Consider the following 16028-nt stretch of genomic DNA (forward strand, 5'->3'; position numbering starts at 1 on the left):
GTGACATTATTACGAGTGTAAGCTTGCCATTTTTAATTGAAGTAAAAGTTACTGACAATTGAATTAGCTAAAAAGGCTAGTGTATTTGAAACAAAATTGTGTATAAGCTAGGTATGTTTATAGAATGAAAAGTAAAATTAAAGATAAAGACATTAATGTTCTAAATTAGTACTTTCCAAACTGTGTTCTAAAAATCAACACTCATAACCCAAAGAGATGATAATAATGTACACTGGAAAGCCCTTATGGAGGTGGTGGTGGTGTTGGTTGTTGTTCCTTTTAAAATAAACTTCATCTCAGGGTGCTCTCAAAGCGCATCTTTGTGGCCCATGAGGTGCTCATGCACAATGGGAGAAATGCAAATGCAGATACACTGTGGTGCCAGAAGAGAAAAAGCTGTTCCTTCTTCCAAGGCTACTGTCCAAAGTAGTACACATTGATTTAGGCCTTTAATGCACTGAACGACTAAGTTTTCATGAAAAACATTCAATAAAGGGAACCCATTCTTCTCACTGCATTCAACATTGTCTTAAGGCATAAAGGCATCAAAAAAATACCCTTTTTCTGGGATTGCTTCTTTGCTGATTTTTTCCTTCCACCATGATATCTAAGATTAAAAGAGAAATTGATATTAATATTTAGAATCTGGATACCAATACATAGTTGACTCCAATTTCTTAAACTGATTGCTGGAGAGGAAAAACAAATGGCCGAAATAATTTTAGAATAAAGGAATCTGCCCTTGGCAGAATAGTTGTACTCACGATATTATTGTCATTGTAAGATAAGGCTGACTGGCTGTGCTGTCTTCAAGGAATATTGTCAAACATGAGCTGTATTGTTGACTGAAACGCACAGTAGATACCTGAAAGGGAAGGGAAGTATAAGTTAAACTTATCAAAGTGTATTATTTTCTTGATTAAAATGTGAAATGACAAAGCACTAAGATATTTCTTACACTCCATGAACTGCCTGAGTATGGTATCGTGTGCACTCTATAGAAAACCCATCAGAGGCTCTTAACTTCCAGAGACGATGTTTAAGATATGGGTTATAAAATGCTGCCCTTAATATGGTACCTGTCATCAAACCTAACAAGGATTTTATGAATTCCCTTTAAAAATCATGAGAAAAGTTTAAAATAAGATTTCATTTTTTTTACAGCAATATAAAGCAGCTGAGACTTTCTATTTCTATGATTTATTTACTACAATAAAATGTTATGTATTAAATAATACTGGTACAAGAGCATTTTATTGCAGTGAGTACAAGACTAATGCATTTACTAAATTACTCATCCTAAATGTATTATTTCAGGCAATATTGTGACAAAACAAGTGTTTCAGATTCAGAGGCTCTGTGTGCCAGGGCTGCTAGGCCACCAACAAGTGAGGAAGCCATAGGTTTCTCTAGTCCTATTTTCTTATGTGGAGGATAAAAAGAGTATCACTTAAATATTCTCTCACATACCCTGAAAACAGATGACAACTTAAAAAATTTAACTTTCACTTCCTGTTTAAATAAGACTGCCATGACACGACTCAAATGAGACTCTCAGAGAATACTTTCCATTCATTTCAAAACTTGATCAATTTCATTCTATAAGTCATCTGACCTGCACCTAGCCATTTTCCTGCTCTACCCCTGCTCTCTGCCTAGAATACTGCTTTTCTCTTTCCTTGCTTCAGCAAAAGCTTGACTCCATCTACCCTCTTGGATCTCTTTGTCAGTAGCCACACCAAAAAATGGTTTTTTTTTTTTTTGTACACTAATTAGTCAAATTCACCACTGCTTACAAGATACTAATTCTTGCAGCATATCCCCCTCATGAGAGAGTATGCCTCTCCATAAGAGTAAGGGAGGGCCCTTATTCTTGCTACCTCCAGCTGCTGAGCATAGAATTCTGAGTAAACCCAAAACTTCGCAAGTGTTTGACAATTCAGTTATAATTTGGAAGATAAGTCTTACTACATTTAACTACAGCAAAAACACTACTAACAGTTTACTGTTTATAGGTATTATTTAAGGTAGTCACAAAATAGAAACAATCTAACGTCAGTCAGAAGAAATCAGAGTATGAAATTTTATGATCTTTAACAAGAAAGGGAAGGGATTACTTAGTAGTTTTAAGATTTAATAACAAAAACTAGAAAATAATTGTACCTAGTAATTTAGTAAGTCAAAACCAAAGCTTTACCACCAAAGGTCCAGTGCCCATTGGACACCAATGCCCACCCACTGACTTCTTCCGCTGTACCTGCTGCCTCTCATTTTAATGCATTAAAAATACTAAAGTTGTTTTCCTGGTAGAGGTCTTTCATCTCCTTGATTATGTCTATTTCTAAGTATTTTATTTTATTTTATTTTTGCAGTTATCGTAAAAGGGGTTGAGTTATTGGTTTGATTCTAAGCTTGGTCTCTGTTGGGGTATAATAGAGCTACTGATTTGTGTACATTAATTTTGTCTCCTGAAACCTTGCTGAACTCATTTATCAGTTCTAGGAGCTTTTGGGAGGAGTCTTTAGGGTTTCCTCGGTATACGATCATATCATCAGCAAACAGCAACAGTTTGACTTCCTCTTTACCGATCAGGATGCCTTTTATTGCTTTCTCTCATGTGATTGCTCTGGCTGGGTCTTCTAGTACTATGCTGAATAGAAGTGGTGAGAGTGGGCATCCTTGTCTTGTTCCGGTTCTCAGGGGGAATGCTTTCAACTTTTCCCCATTTGATATTATGTTGGTTGTGGGTTTGTCATAGATGGCTTTTATTACATTGAGATATAACCTTTGTATGCCGATTTTGCTGAGGGTTTTAATCATAAAAGGATGCTGCATTTTGTCAAATGTCTTTTCCACATCTATTAAGATGATCATGTGATTTTTTTTGTTTTCAGTTCTGTTCATGTGGTGTATCACATTTATTGACTTGTGTATGTTAACCCATCCCTGCATCATTAGTACGAAATCCATTTGATTATGGTGGAGTATCTTTTTTTTTTTTTTTTTTTGAGATGGAGTCTCGCTCTGTCACCCAGGCTGGAGTGTGCAGTGGGGCGATCTTGGCTCACTGCAACCTCTGCCTCCCAGGTTCAAGTGATTCTCCTGCCTCAGCCTCCTGAGTAGATGGGATTACAGGCACATGCCACCACGCCTGGCTAATTTTTGTATTTTTAGTAGAGACGAGGTTTCACCATGTTGACCAGGCTGGTCTCAACCCCTGACCTCGTGATCCACCTGCCTTGGCCTCCCAAAGTGTTGGGATTACAGGCGTGAGCCACTGCGCCCTCTGGAACATCATTTTGATATGCCATTGGGAACTACAAAACATTGCTGAATGAAATCATGAACATAAACAAATGGAAAGACAGCCCATGCTCATGAAAGGGTAGAATGAATATCACGAAAATGACCATACTGCCAAAAGCAATCTACAAATTCAATGTAATTCCCATCAAAATACCACCATTCTTCTTCACAGAACTAGAAAAAACAATCATAAAATTCATATGGGACCAAACAAGAACCCACGTAGCCAAAACAAATATAAGCAACAACAAATCTGGAGGCATCACATTACCTGATTTCAAACTACACTATAAGGCCATAGTCACCAAAACAGCGTGGTAGTGGTATAAAAATAGGCATCTACACCAATGGAACAGAATAGAGAACCCAGAAATAAACTCAAATACCCATAGCCAACTAATTTTCAACAAAGCCAACTAAAACACAAGGTGAAGAAAGTGAACCCTATTCAACAAATGGTGCTGGGATAATTGGCAAGCCACATGCAAGAGAATGAAACTGGATCCTCAACTCTCACCTCACACAAAAATCAACTCAAAATGGATCAAGGACATAAATCTATGACCTGAAACCATAAAAATTCTAGAAGGTAACATTGGAAAAACCTGTCTAGACACTGGCTTAGGCAAAGACTTCATGACCAAGAACACAAAAGCAAATGCAACAAAACAAACAGGTGAGACTTAACTAAAGAGCTTCTGCACAGGGAAAGGAACAATCAGCAGAGTAAGCAGACACCCCACAGAGTGGGAGGGAATCTTCACAGTCTATACAGCTGACAAGTGGCTATTATCCAGAATCTATGAGGAACTCAAACAAATTGCAATTTACAAATTACAATTACAAAAATATGGAACCAGCCCAAATACCCATCAATCAAGGAGTGGATAAAGAAACTGTGATATACATACACATATACACATGAGGAATATCACACAGCCACAATAAGAAATAAACTAATGGCATTCCCAGCAACCTGGATGGAAGTAAAGACTATTATTCGAAGTGAAGTAACTCAGGCATGGAGAACTAAACATCATATGTTCTCATTCATAGGTGGGAGCTAAGTAATAAGGATGCAAAGGCATAAGACTGATATAATGGACTTGGGGACTCTGGAAAGGCTGGGAGGAGGGTGAGGGATAAAATACTACAAATTGGGTTCAGTGGATACTGCTCAGGTGATGCGTGCACCAAAATCTCACAAATCATCACTGAAGAACTTAGTCATGTAACCAAATACCACCTGTTCCCCCAAAACCTATGGAAATAATAAATAAATAAATAATATACAGCATTTTTCTCAGCAAACATAAAACAATGACTAAAGTTTACATTTTTTGCTCTCATTTTGGGCAGGACAAATTTTAGATATATTTTTAAAGAATTAATAACTTTTTTCCTTTTTCTGCGACAGGGTCTCCCTGTGTTGCCCAGGCTGGAGTGCAGTGGTGCAATTATGGTTAACAGCAGCTGCAAACTCCTGAGCTCAAGTGATCCTCTGTCTCAGCCTCCTGAGTAGGTTAAATGAAAGGCACATGCCACCAGGCATGGCTAATTTGTTATTTAAACTTACTATGTTGACCAGGCCAAAAATGAACAAATCTTAATTAACTTAAATATTTCTAACACTTTGGGCATTCATGAAAACAGCTCCATCTATTGTGAAGTAATGGGAAGTAGATGGCAGTGGATAAAGTTTGAATGAAAATGTCAAACAAGGCCTTAGAAGAAAAGGGAAATATTCTTATTATAGATACATTAATTTTAAAAAATTATCTGGATTAATGTCATTAATTATACTCAAATTAGACTTTGATTTAAACATAGGTCCTAAATTTGGATTAAACATAATAGATAGACCACAAATTTATTTCTTCTCCCTCCGGAAGTCTCATTAATCATAAAATAAAGGTTACACACATGACCAGGAGAGAAGGTTGACAGAGATAATTTTTAATAAATGCTGAGACATAAAAAGTAGATAAAGGAGTGGTAAATAACACGGAAGCACAACTTTGGTGCCTACAGAAAGTGACTGGAACAGAAGCGAGCCAGTTTGTCTTTCAGAACTAAAGGCAGGTTGTGAACTTACGGGCAAATGGCACTTTGGAAAGTAGGGTAAAATGTAAAACAAAAGCCAGCAAGTTCAGTTGAAAATCTCTAACCAGAGGCCCGAGTCTACCTGTCCTTCCATCTGACAAGAAACTTAGATGTGTGTTCTCTGGATATATCAAACCTGAGAATTCCTGGCTCAGAGATACCATGGCTTAAACCTGAGATATAAAGAAAACTGTATACCAAAAATGGAACTCCAACTTCCTTCGCTAACTCTGCTTTTGGAAAGCAAGTGGCCATGCTTTTACTTCCCAGGCAGAAAATTGGGAGATCCTTCTCAGAAGAAACTGAAATGTCTCGAATAAAGATCCCCAGATAATACACTGAGGTCCCCCAAATGAAAAGCTAGTTTGGCTTCCAAAACCTCACAGTGAGTGCTATCAGCTAACAGAAGTCCTGCTTCCAAATAAAGCAGGCCGGGGACCACCACACATTGGAGGGAAGCCTCCAACAACAGAAATCAAAACAACAGAAAAAAGGAATTCATGGGAGCAGTCAAAACCAGGAGCAAAACTTAACAAAAAAATCTTAAAACACTCTCAAAAATATAAAATTCAACAGAAATAGTAGAGGATAAAGTCACAGAATATCCCAGAACTAGAATAAAAGGACAAACTGAAAGAAAAAGAAGGGGAAAAATAAAAAACAAATGCAGGTGTACTGGTCTAAGCAGCCTAGCATCTGAAAAACAAGACTATCAGTAAAAAAGTAACAGAGAAAATAAAAAAAAAATTCTCAAGAAGAGATAGTCTCAGGTTTAGTAGCCTCAATGAAAAGATCCCCGGCAAGCTGTTATTATAAAATTTCAGAACTTCAGAGAGAGAGAAAAATCCTAAAATGTTTCAGGCCAGGCGTGGTGGCTCACGCCTGTAATCCCAGCACTTTGGGAGGCCGAGGTGGGTGGATCACTTGAGATCAGGAGTTCGAGACCAGCCTGGCCAACATGGTGAAACCCCATCTCTACTACAAATACAAAAATTAGCCAGGCATGGTGGTGCACGACTGTCCTCCCAGCTACTTGGGAGGTTGAGACAGGAGAATCACTTGAACCCAGGAGGTGGAGGTTGCAGTGAGCCAAGATTGCACCATTGCACTCCAGCCTGTGCAATAAGAGTAAAACTCTTCTCAAAAAAAAAAAAAAAAAAAAAGTTTCCACAGATACCTAAAACCTGGTTGTAAACTGTGTATCACACACTGGTAATAGATTCAAGAACAACACTGTAATGAGAGCACAACTGCAAAATGTCTTTAGAATCATAAAATTTAGATTCAACCTAGAGGTTTCCTCTCTATCAAAGAGGAGGGATTTTAAGACTGGCCAGCTCTCTAAACATCTCCACCCAGGAAAGTGTGTTCAAGTACAACTAGAGAGGATAACAGGACAGAAGGAAACACAGAATCTAGGACTCAGGCGATCCCACACAAGACAGCAGTTATGTGAGATCCCAAAAGACTTTAAGGAGATAGCACAGAAAAGCAGATATCGAGCATATCTAGGGAAAGCCACTCCATATTGAACTAGGATGACAAAAGGCCAAAGAAGGTTGCCCCCCACAACACACACACAAAAGGAACAGATGTGTTTTTGCAGATGCAAAATATCTTTGAAAGGCATGTGATAAATGCTACAACACTTGGAGGAAAAGCAACTGTTAGAAAATAAGCAAATGAATATAGTCAGAAAATTAGCTTCATGCTGAAAAATAATGGATGTGAAAGCAAACAGACCACCCAGAGGCTACTTACTATATTTGGATGGATAAACTAACATCGGCTAGGAAAAAAGAGAAGATCCAGGAGAATTGCAGAATTGCTCAGATTTCAGAACTGTTTCAGAGACAGGATGAAGAATATGTAATGCAGAGGCACAATGAAAACACCATATGACTTAGCAGTGAATAATATTTGCAGAGTCATAATCATGTAAATATTACTGATTTAATGAAGAAGTGTGCTACTATTGGAAGAAACAGAGGGAGGAACATAAGATCATGGTGTAGCAAGAAAGGTATGCTTTTACCTGCTGTGATAGAAAGTCAGTAGACAGTGCTGGCAATTAACTTAGCTATTCTATTTTTGTTATTTCATTAAAAATAAGATTCAATATTTAAGGCAGATCTCTTTGTTTTTTGTTTTTTTGTTTTGTTTTGTTTTGAGGCAGAGTTTCACTCTGTTGCCCAGGCTGGAGTGCAATGGTGTGATCTCAGCTCACTGCAACCTCCGCCTGCCAGGTTCAAGTGATTCTCCTGCCTCAGCTTCCTGAGTAGCTGAGATTCCAGGCATGCGCCACAGCGCCCGGCTAATTTTCTATTTTTAGTAGAGACAGAATTCCACTATGTTGGTCAGGGTTGTCTCGAACTCCTGACCTCAGATGATCCGCCCACCTGGGCCTCCTAAAGTGCTGGGATTACAGGTGTGAGCCACCACGCCCAGCCTTAAGGCAGATCTTTTTACCACAACCAGACTATTGAAATTCAATTTAAATGTCAGAAATCCTTAAAAGGTGGACACACTAAGCTAAAAATTTTTCTGGATAAATTACTTAGGAAAATAGAAGAGATTTAGAAAATCCACAAAAAGAGCTCCATGCTACCACCACTGGGTACATATTGTAATTTAAAAAAATCAAGAGAGACATGCTTTTATGTCAAACTATCAATTTCTTAACTAGCTGTTTACTAACATGGTTTGTACAGTTGCTTCTTCTCATTTCTACAACTAAGAAAAAAAATTTTTTTTTGGTCTCTACCAAAAATACAAAAATTAGCCAGGTGTTGTGGCACCTGCCTATAGTCTCAACTACTCGGGAGGCTAAGGCAGGAGAATCGCTTTAATCTAGGAGGTGGAGGTTGTAGTGAGCAGAGATCACGCCATTGCACTCCAGCCTGGGCAACAGAGCGAGGCTCCATTTTAAAAAAAAAGAAAGAAAAAAGAATGTGGTACCTTCCCCCTTCCCCTCCCTCCTTCCTCTTTCACCATGTGGAACCACCTGCTTCCCTTTTGCCTTCTATCATGATTGTAAGCTTGCTGTGGCCCTCACCAGAAGCAGATGTTGAAGCCATGTTTGTACAGCCTGAAGATCTATGAGCCAATTAAACCTCTTTTTGTTATAAATTACCCAGCCTTAGGTATCTCTTTACAGTAATGTAAAAAATGAACACAAGTTCTAACCAGAAATAACTGATTCAAGTTGGGCAAAGTCTACTCAAACTATAAAAACAAAGGTTACAAACTCCCATGTTTTACTGTGCTGCATTACTTCACATATTATTATAGAACCCTCACTTGTATTCTTGCTATTTAAGTCAACTGGAAAACTTGGCTGTGTATGGCTTTTTAGCAAACAAATGAGGATTTAGCATAACATTAAGGAAAATAAGCAGGAGTAGGGCATGTTTAAATTTACATTACATCAAATGAAAAGGTTAAAAACTTAAAAGTTTTGAGTAGTATGAACTTGGATGTGGTAAATGAATGTGGTCAGAGGACTGTGTGAGAGGAGGCCCAAATCACAGATTCAATCCCCGATGATAAACAACTATGTTTTTAATTTGTTTAAATGAAAACCAAGCTGAAGCCTAAGTTCTATCATTCATCTTTAAAATGTACTGTTTTGAGTAAGGGAAGAGGAATTATAAATAAAAAGAAATCCAAGAATTATAAATAAAGATAAATCCAAGAAGTATAAATAAAGAAGTCCATGACTCCTCCATCACATGACAAATTAATTGTGTTGATAAAAAGATGGCAAAATGTATAAACAAACAGTTTACATGTTTTCACTAAAACAATAACAACTAAAGGAAAGTATATTACATGTTAAAATAAGACAAGTGAACATGTGAAAAGGTGAAAAACTTAAACCAATTTGAGTTTTTCTAAATACTTTCTATAACCTAATCAAACAAGAGTTTTTATTATTTCTCTTGGTAGAAAAAACAATGTTGTCTCACCATCCTTTTGAGAGTTTCTCTGGAATATTGTGCTTGCCTCTGGATTGGCAGGAGGGTTAAACTCCAAAGCTATATGTATAGAGGGAGAAAAGAAAAAAAGATGTAATCATTTATAAAAATTTATCAATTTGTTTATTCAACTGCTGCATTTAGGCTGTTTCACTACCTCTACTTTTATTCTTATCCATTGAAATGAATGTATGGACATAAGATAGAGCAAGGCAAGATGGCACATGCTTGTAGTCCCAGCTACTCAGGAGGCTGAGATGGGAAAATCACTTGAACCCAGGTCAGGAATTTGAGGCCAGCATGAGTAACATAGTGACACCTTCCTTTATTTAAAAAAAAAAAAAAAAATGAAGAGGTAAATATTGGTTTTGAGTAGTATAAAATCCACTTTGCATAAAATAAATCAAGATGGCAGTAAGTTTTAAAAGACAGGTCTATTTTATAGGCAAAATATAGATGTATTCTAGAGTTTTTTAAATTTTAAAAAAGTAAATACAGCATATCTGTCACTTCCATGTCATTCTGAGGACATAGAACCTTAGTTCTGTTAAGTAGATGTCTTCCATAGTCATGTGATATCTCTACGTCTTCATTTCTTCATTAACAATACATAGGGAGAACATACCCAGGCCTTATTTGTATTGGAAAGGGCCAAGTGAGACATACATAAACTGTGCTGTAATCCTAAAGAATGACAATAAAGAGCCATTTTTGGGCTCCCATCCAACACTACCCATCTACTAGCTGGTGTGTAACATCACTCAGAGACTTTCCTTATATCACCAAGCAGAGTATAAGTTTACACAAATACACAGTTTGTGTATAAAGGTATAATCAATTAATTCACTTAATATATTTGTTTATTCTAAAGCAATCCTTAAATATCTTGAAAAGTGAGGATAGTACTTCCAAGTTACAAAGTCACACTCATCATGAGTCTTAAATATCCTACCTCTTAAAAAATTAGGAGCCCAACCAAAGTTTAAATAGAAGAGCTATAAGACATTTCTTCTACAGCAATGAAATCTCTGGCATTTAAATGAAACCAATAAGCCAACTGGATTTAATATCTTTATGATGCAATGTTTTCTATTTTGAAAATTTTAGTTTTTATTCACGAACCATATTATTACCCAGAATTACCTTTACTTAGATTCACCTTTTTGCAAAATTTTAGAGGCAAACCAACTAATTGTTTTCTCTTTTCTACCACCTCCCATCCCCCGCCTCTCCCAGCAGTATAGAGACTAAAAAATTCCAACTTTCTTTCTTTTTCTTTTCTTTCTCTTTTTATTTTTTATTTTTTTTTTTTGAGATGGGGTCTCACTCTGTCACCCAGGCTGGAGTGCATTGGTGCTCTCTGCTCACTGCAACCTCTGCCTCCTGGGTTCAAGCAATTCTCCTGCCTCAGCCTCTCGAGTAGCTGGAACTACAGGCATGCACCACCACACCCAGCTAATTTTTGTACTTTTTTCTAGTACAGACGGGGTTTCACCATGTTAGCCAGGCTGGTCTCGAACACCTGACCTCAGGTGATCTGCCCGCCTTGGCCTCCCAAAGTGCTGGAATTACAGGCGTGAGCCACCATGCCCGGTCAAAACTCCAACTTTCTTATCTTTGAACAAGATGCTATTGTCAGGAGGGGAAAGGACAAAGGGGGAGCCTCAGCAACAAACACTCTTACAGGGAAGGTCTGACATTTTAACCTGCAATCTTTATATTACACATTAAAAGTCTACATTGATGTTTCATGTATTTGGAAAGTTTTGATCATGAACCAATCTCTACCTCTCTTTTAGAACAAGGAGGTGAATAAAGTCTGTTAAATCACCAGAATAAATCTGGAAACACATTTTGTGTTAAATTAAAAGTTTTAGAGTAATCAGAGCCTCATAGGTAAAGTCCTTTGAGAAACCCCAAACACACAGACACACAACCTTTTTCTGCAGCCCTGGCCGTGACATTTCACACCTTTCACAATTATTTTAAGCACCCTTTTTTTCTTTTATTTCCTTCTGTGTTCAAATTACAGTTAGAAGAAACTAAGCAGCTTCTATCAAGGTGACTTACAGCAGCCCATTAAGAATACCATATAGCCTTTCCCATGGCAACCTCCATTCTGATTTTAAGTAAGAAATCCCCGAATATCTGAATATGAACTGTCCTGAGATTTACCTACTTTAACAAAGGAAACAATTAGGCACTTACCTGGTTCCTTCACTTAGGTACCATGTGGACAGGTACAAAGAAAAAATAAGATGGCTGCTGGAAAGTTGGGATATTTGAGTTTTTATTGAGGAAAGGAAGAGAATGGTCCAAAGAAGCCTCCACAAAGTCCCACAGGATACTACACAGACACACAGACAATGTTGTCTCACCATCTGTTTGACAGTTCCTGTGGCATATTGTGCTTGCCTCTGGATTGGCAGAAGGGTTAAACTCCAAAGCTATACGTATAGAGGGAGAAAAGCAAAAAAAGATGTAACCATTTATAAAAATTTATCAACTCATTTATTTGCTGCTTATTTGACAAGAAGAGTCACAAATAAATGGTCCCATGCCAGCCTGGCAGAATGAGATGAGAGAGCAAGAACTGGGCGATTGGGAGGGGAGGCGAAAAGAAACTGACTGGACTCGGTGGGGAAAGACTAAGGGGTGGGAATGCAAGGCAGAGCCAGCTCTTGTTCCTGGCCAGCCCCGGGAAAGCTGGCTACAGGCAGAAAGGAGCTCGAAATGGGCAATGCCTCCCAGGGGACCTTGGGGGCAGCAGCAGCCAGAGGCAAGCCGAGGGCAGGTGGCACCCGTCACCTCCTTACCTTCAGGCATCTCCCGGTCATGGATGTGGTGCATGTGGAGGTCCTCACCAACTTCAACAGTCACCTCAGCAGGCTGCACAGCAGCAGCCATGGGCACTCCTGCCATCCTGTCCCCAGCTCCTGCCATCCTGTCCCCAGCTCCTGTCATCCTGTCCCCAGCTCCTGCCTCACAGATCTTGGACTCAGAGGGACACACTGACAACTGTTGCTGGTCAAACTCGGGGCTGACCCTGGGTCACACACAACAGGTCAGTATGTTCCCCATGGGACGCCTCTACTGTCTGCCACCACCTGTGCCTCTGCTCACAGCTTTGGCCTTGCACTCCTGCTGCCCTAGGCTGAGGCTATGCTGCACTTGCAGAGATGGTCTTGCCCACTGCTTGCCTGCCCACCTCACAGCCCGGTCCTGGGCCCTGGCTAGGGCTGCAGGCCAAGGCCTGCACCTGGCCGCCTCCCCTGAGTGACTTGTCTGGGAGGGTGAAGACCAGCCAGCTTATTAAATTGCTTGTGAACCCAACAAGCGCTGAGAGACACAACTGCCTGAAGAGAGAACAGACAGAGCTCCTCCTCCTTCTGTAGTCACCTACAGACTGAAGTCCACTAGCCCAGGTGGGAGCACAGGCATGTGGCACACAATGCCCCACCCCACACTTCACATTGCCCTCCCTGACAGCTCACAGTGCTCCATCCTGGCTGCCACCCCTCCCCAACAGCTCAGAATGCCCCTGCCTGGGCTGCCCCACCCTGTGGCTTATGATGCTGCTGCTCTCCTGGCCCCTCCTGCAGTGCCAGGTGGACTAAGGTTTTCATGCATCACCAGCTTCCTGAGCTTTTTAGTCCTAAGAAAAGCACAGGGTAGTTCGTTACTTGAAGCCATCTTCCTCTCTGAGTTCTATACAAAGCCTCAGTAGAGTGGATCGCATTAGCAACCAAGTTGAATGACTTTTATTTGCTGACTGAAGATAGATACACCTGAATTGCTGACTGCTTTTGTAACAAAACACTCCTCTCCTATCTTCCAATGAGTAGTCATTTTTGTCTACAACTTGACCACAGCAATCCCTGGGGCCCTAGCTCTATTCTCAATAAAGAGTTATGGCTGTGTGTCTTGAATGACACCTTAGGACCCATCCTGCCTCCACCTCCTTCTCCATAAAATAGAAACCTAACTTGTCCCTCCATGCTCTGAAATGCTCAAACTTACCAACTCCCTTTTCTCCCCACTATTTCTTCCTTCCATGGCAGGGACTTTCAGATTTTCCTTCTTTTACTAACAAAGCACTAAGCATGATTTTATCATACAAAATCGAGAGCCATAAAGTGGGTTACCACAGTCCTAATTCAATAAAGATGAATACTTGACATCTGGCAAGCAGTGTGCGCCTGACAGTGTCCCCACTGTGCTATGCTCATTTAACCCTCAGAAACAATCTCATTTACAGATTTTACAGAAGAAGTGGAGATGGAGAAGGTAACTAACCTCCCCAAGGTCACATGACTGCTAAGGGTGGGGCCACAATTTGATCCCAGGTAGTCTGAATTCCCCAATTCCTCAAGCATGGTTATCAGAAAGTATATTAGTTTGTTTTCACACTGATATAAATAAATACCTGAGGTTGAGTAACTTATAAAGGAAAGAGGTTTAATTGACTCACAGTTTCGCATGGCTGGGGAGGCCTTAGGAAACGTACAATCATGGCAGAAGGGGAACCAGGTCTGACTAACATGGCGGCCACACAGAGAGTGTGAGCATGTGAAGGAGCAACTGTCAAACATGTATGAAACCATCAGATCTCAGCTGGGCATGGTGGCTCACACCTGTAACCCTAGCACTTTGGGAGGCCAAGGCAGGTGGATCAATTAAGGTCAGAAGTTCGAGACTACCCTAGCCTACAGGCATGTGCTACCACGCCTGGCTCATTTTTGTATTTTTAGTAGAGACAGGGTTTTACCATGTTGGCCAGGATGGTCTCGACCTCCTGACCTTGTGATCCACCCGCCTCTGCTTCCCAAAGTGCTGGGATTACAGTCGTGAGCCACCATGCTTGGCCACATTTAAATCTTTAATACATTTTTATTTTAGTTTGGCAAACTATGCCCTCCCCCAAACCCACTGTCGGATTTTGCTAATAAAGTATTATTGGAACACAACTATACTCATTCATTTACTTACTTTCTATTGCTGCTTTCACCCTACCTCCAATGTAAGAGTTGAGTAATTATGACAGAGACCGGATGGCTCACAGAGCCTCAGACGTTTTCTATCTGACCCTTTTATTTTATTTATTTTTTTGAGACAGAGTCTTGCTCTGTCACCTAGGCTGGAGTGCAGTCATATGATCTCAGCTCACTGCAACCTCTGTTTCTCGGCTTCAGGCGATGCTCCTGCCTTAGCCTCCCAAGTAGCTGGGATTACAGGCACCTGCCACAACACCCAGCTAATTTTGGTATTTGTAGTAGAGACGAGGTTTCACCATGTTGGCCAGGTTGGTCTCGAACTCCTGACCTCGTGATCCATCCACCTTGGCCTCTCAAAGTGCTGGGATTACAGGCTTGAGCCACCATGCCTGGCCCTGCCCCTTTACATAAACAGTTTGCTGACCATTGCTCTAAGGCATCCTGTTCATTCTTGCCTTGTGGAAGTAGCAGAATGAATGTAGGTAATAGCAGGGGGAAGTGCTGAGGATGGAAACGTCAGCCTCTAGAGCAGCACTGCCCCATTGAACTCTGCGGGAATGAAAACGTTCTTTATCTGCATCGACAAAGGCAGTAGCCACTAGCCACCTGGACTGCTGATCCCATTCTAGTCTGTGCTTTTTGGTGCTCTGTCGTCTTGCTGCTGACTATTCAGCCTGTCACCACAGCACAATCTTGTAGGCAGCCCAGGTTGGTCTCAGCGATCCTGGAGCTACTGACTACTTCCTTGGGTACTGTAAGATCAGATGGGGAATTACTCATATCCAGAGTCAAGATTTTTTACAGCTCCCACAGGTCAACCATTTGCCCAAGTCTGCTATGAGAGTGACATGATGACAGACGAAGGCACTTGCTAGTTGCCCACTCCTTTCCCCTATTCATTTTATGCATCTTCCTTCTGTCCTTAGGTTATTTGCGCAAATAGTTTCTTGCTCTAGGACCCAGTGTGGGTCAGAGTCAGCATTTGTTAAATATGGTGATTTTCTTTTGGAACAACTAAATCCACTCATCAATCAGTAGGATTGATTTCAGGGGATTCAGGAGACAATAGATTTAGAAAATACACAAACTGCTATTTTGAGAGGCTTGAAAGGGAGAGAGAACTTATGTAAAAAAAAGTTCCTATGGTAACAACTTTTAATGCTGTTTTATTCAGTCTCCATGGTCTATCAGATAGGTTATGTAGTAACACTAATTTTACAGATGAAGCTAAAATCTGGAAGCGATGTGGAATAATGGAACGAGTTTGGATTTTTGTATTGTGCCCTACATTTAAATCTGGCTTTCCGACATAGAGCTGTTTGATTATAGGCAAATTGTTCTACTTTAATTAGCTTTTGTTTACTTCTTTGTAGACAAGGGGTTTCAAATACCAACCTTGCAGGATTGTGATGGGGAGAGAATATGTAAAGACCTTTGTCAACTATCTGGCACTCGAAAAATGGTAGATGATAATGATGAAGATGTTGTAAAGAATGAATGACTTGGCCAGGTAATGGAGCTTCCAGTATGGAGAGCCAAGGCTTTAAACACACCTGCCTGACTCCACGGTCCATGCTGTCAATTCTCCAGTGTAAACGGTTTTTACTCAGTAAGTCTCCATCACAGGCCCTATTCTAGGCTCAGGAAG

The 16028-nt window shown here is 40.2% G+C and overlaps 1 pseudogene; it reads right to left on the minus strand.

Annotated features, from left to right (window-relative positions):
- Positions 1-14368, minus strand: part of LOC105486629 (arf-GAP with GTPase, ANK repeat and PH domain-containing protein 5-like) — a 29124-nt pseudogene extending 14756 nt beyond the window's left edge.
- Positions 14369-16028: the final 1660 nt, after the last annotated feature.

Source organism: Macaca nemestrina, chromosome 9, assembly GCF_043159975.1.
Source record: "Macaca nemestrina isolate mMacNem1 chromosome 9, mMacNem.hap1, whole genome shotgun sequence".
In the NCBI taxonomy this organism is placed as follows: domain Eukaryota; kingdom Metazoa; phylum Chordata; class Mammalia; order Primates; family Cercopithecidae; genus Macaca; species Macaca nemestrina.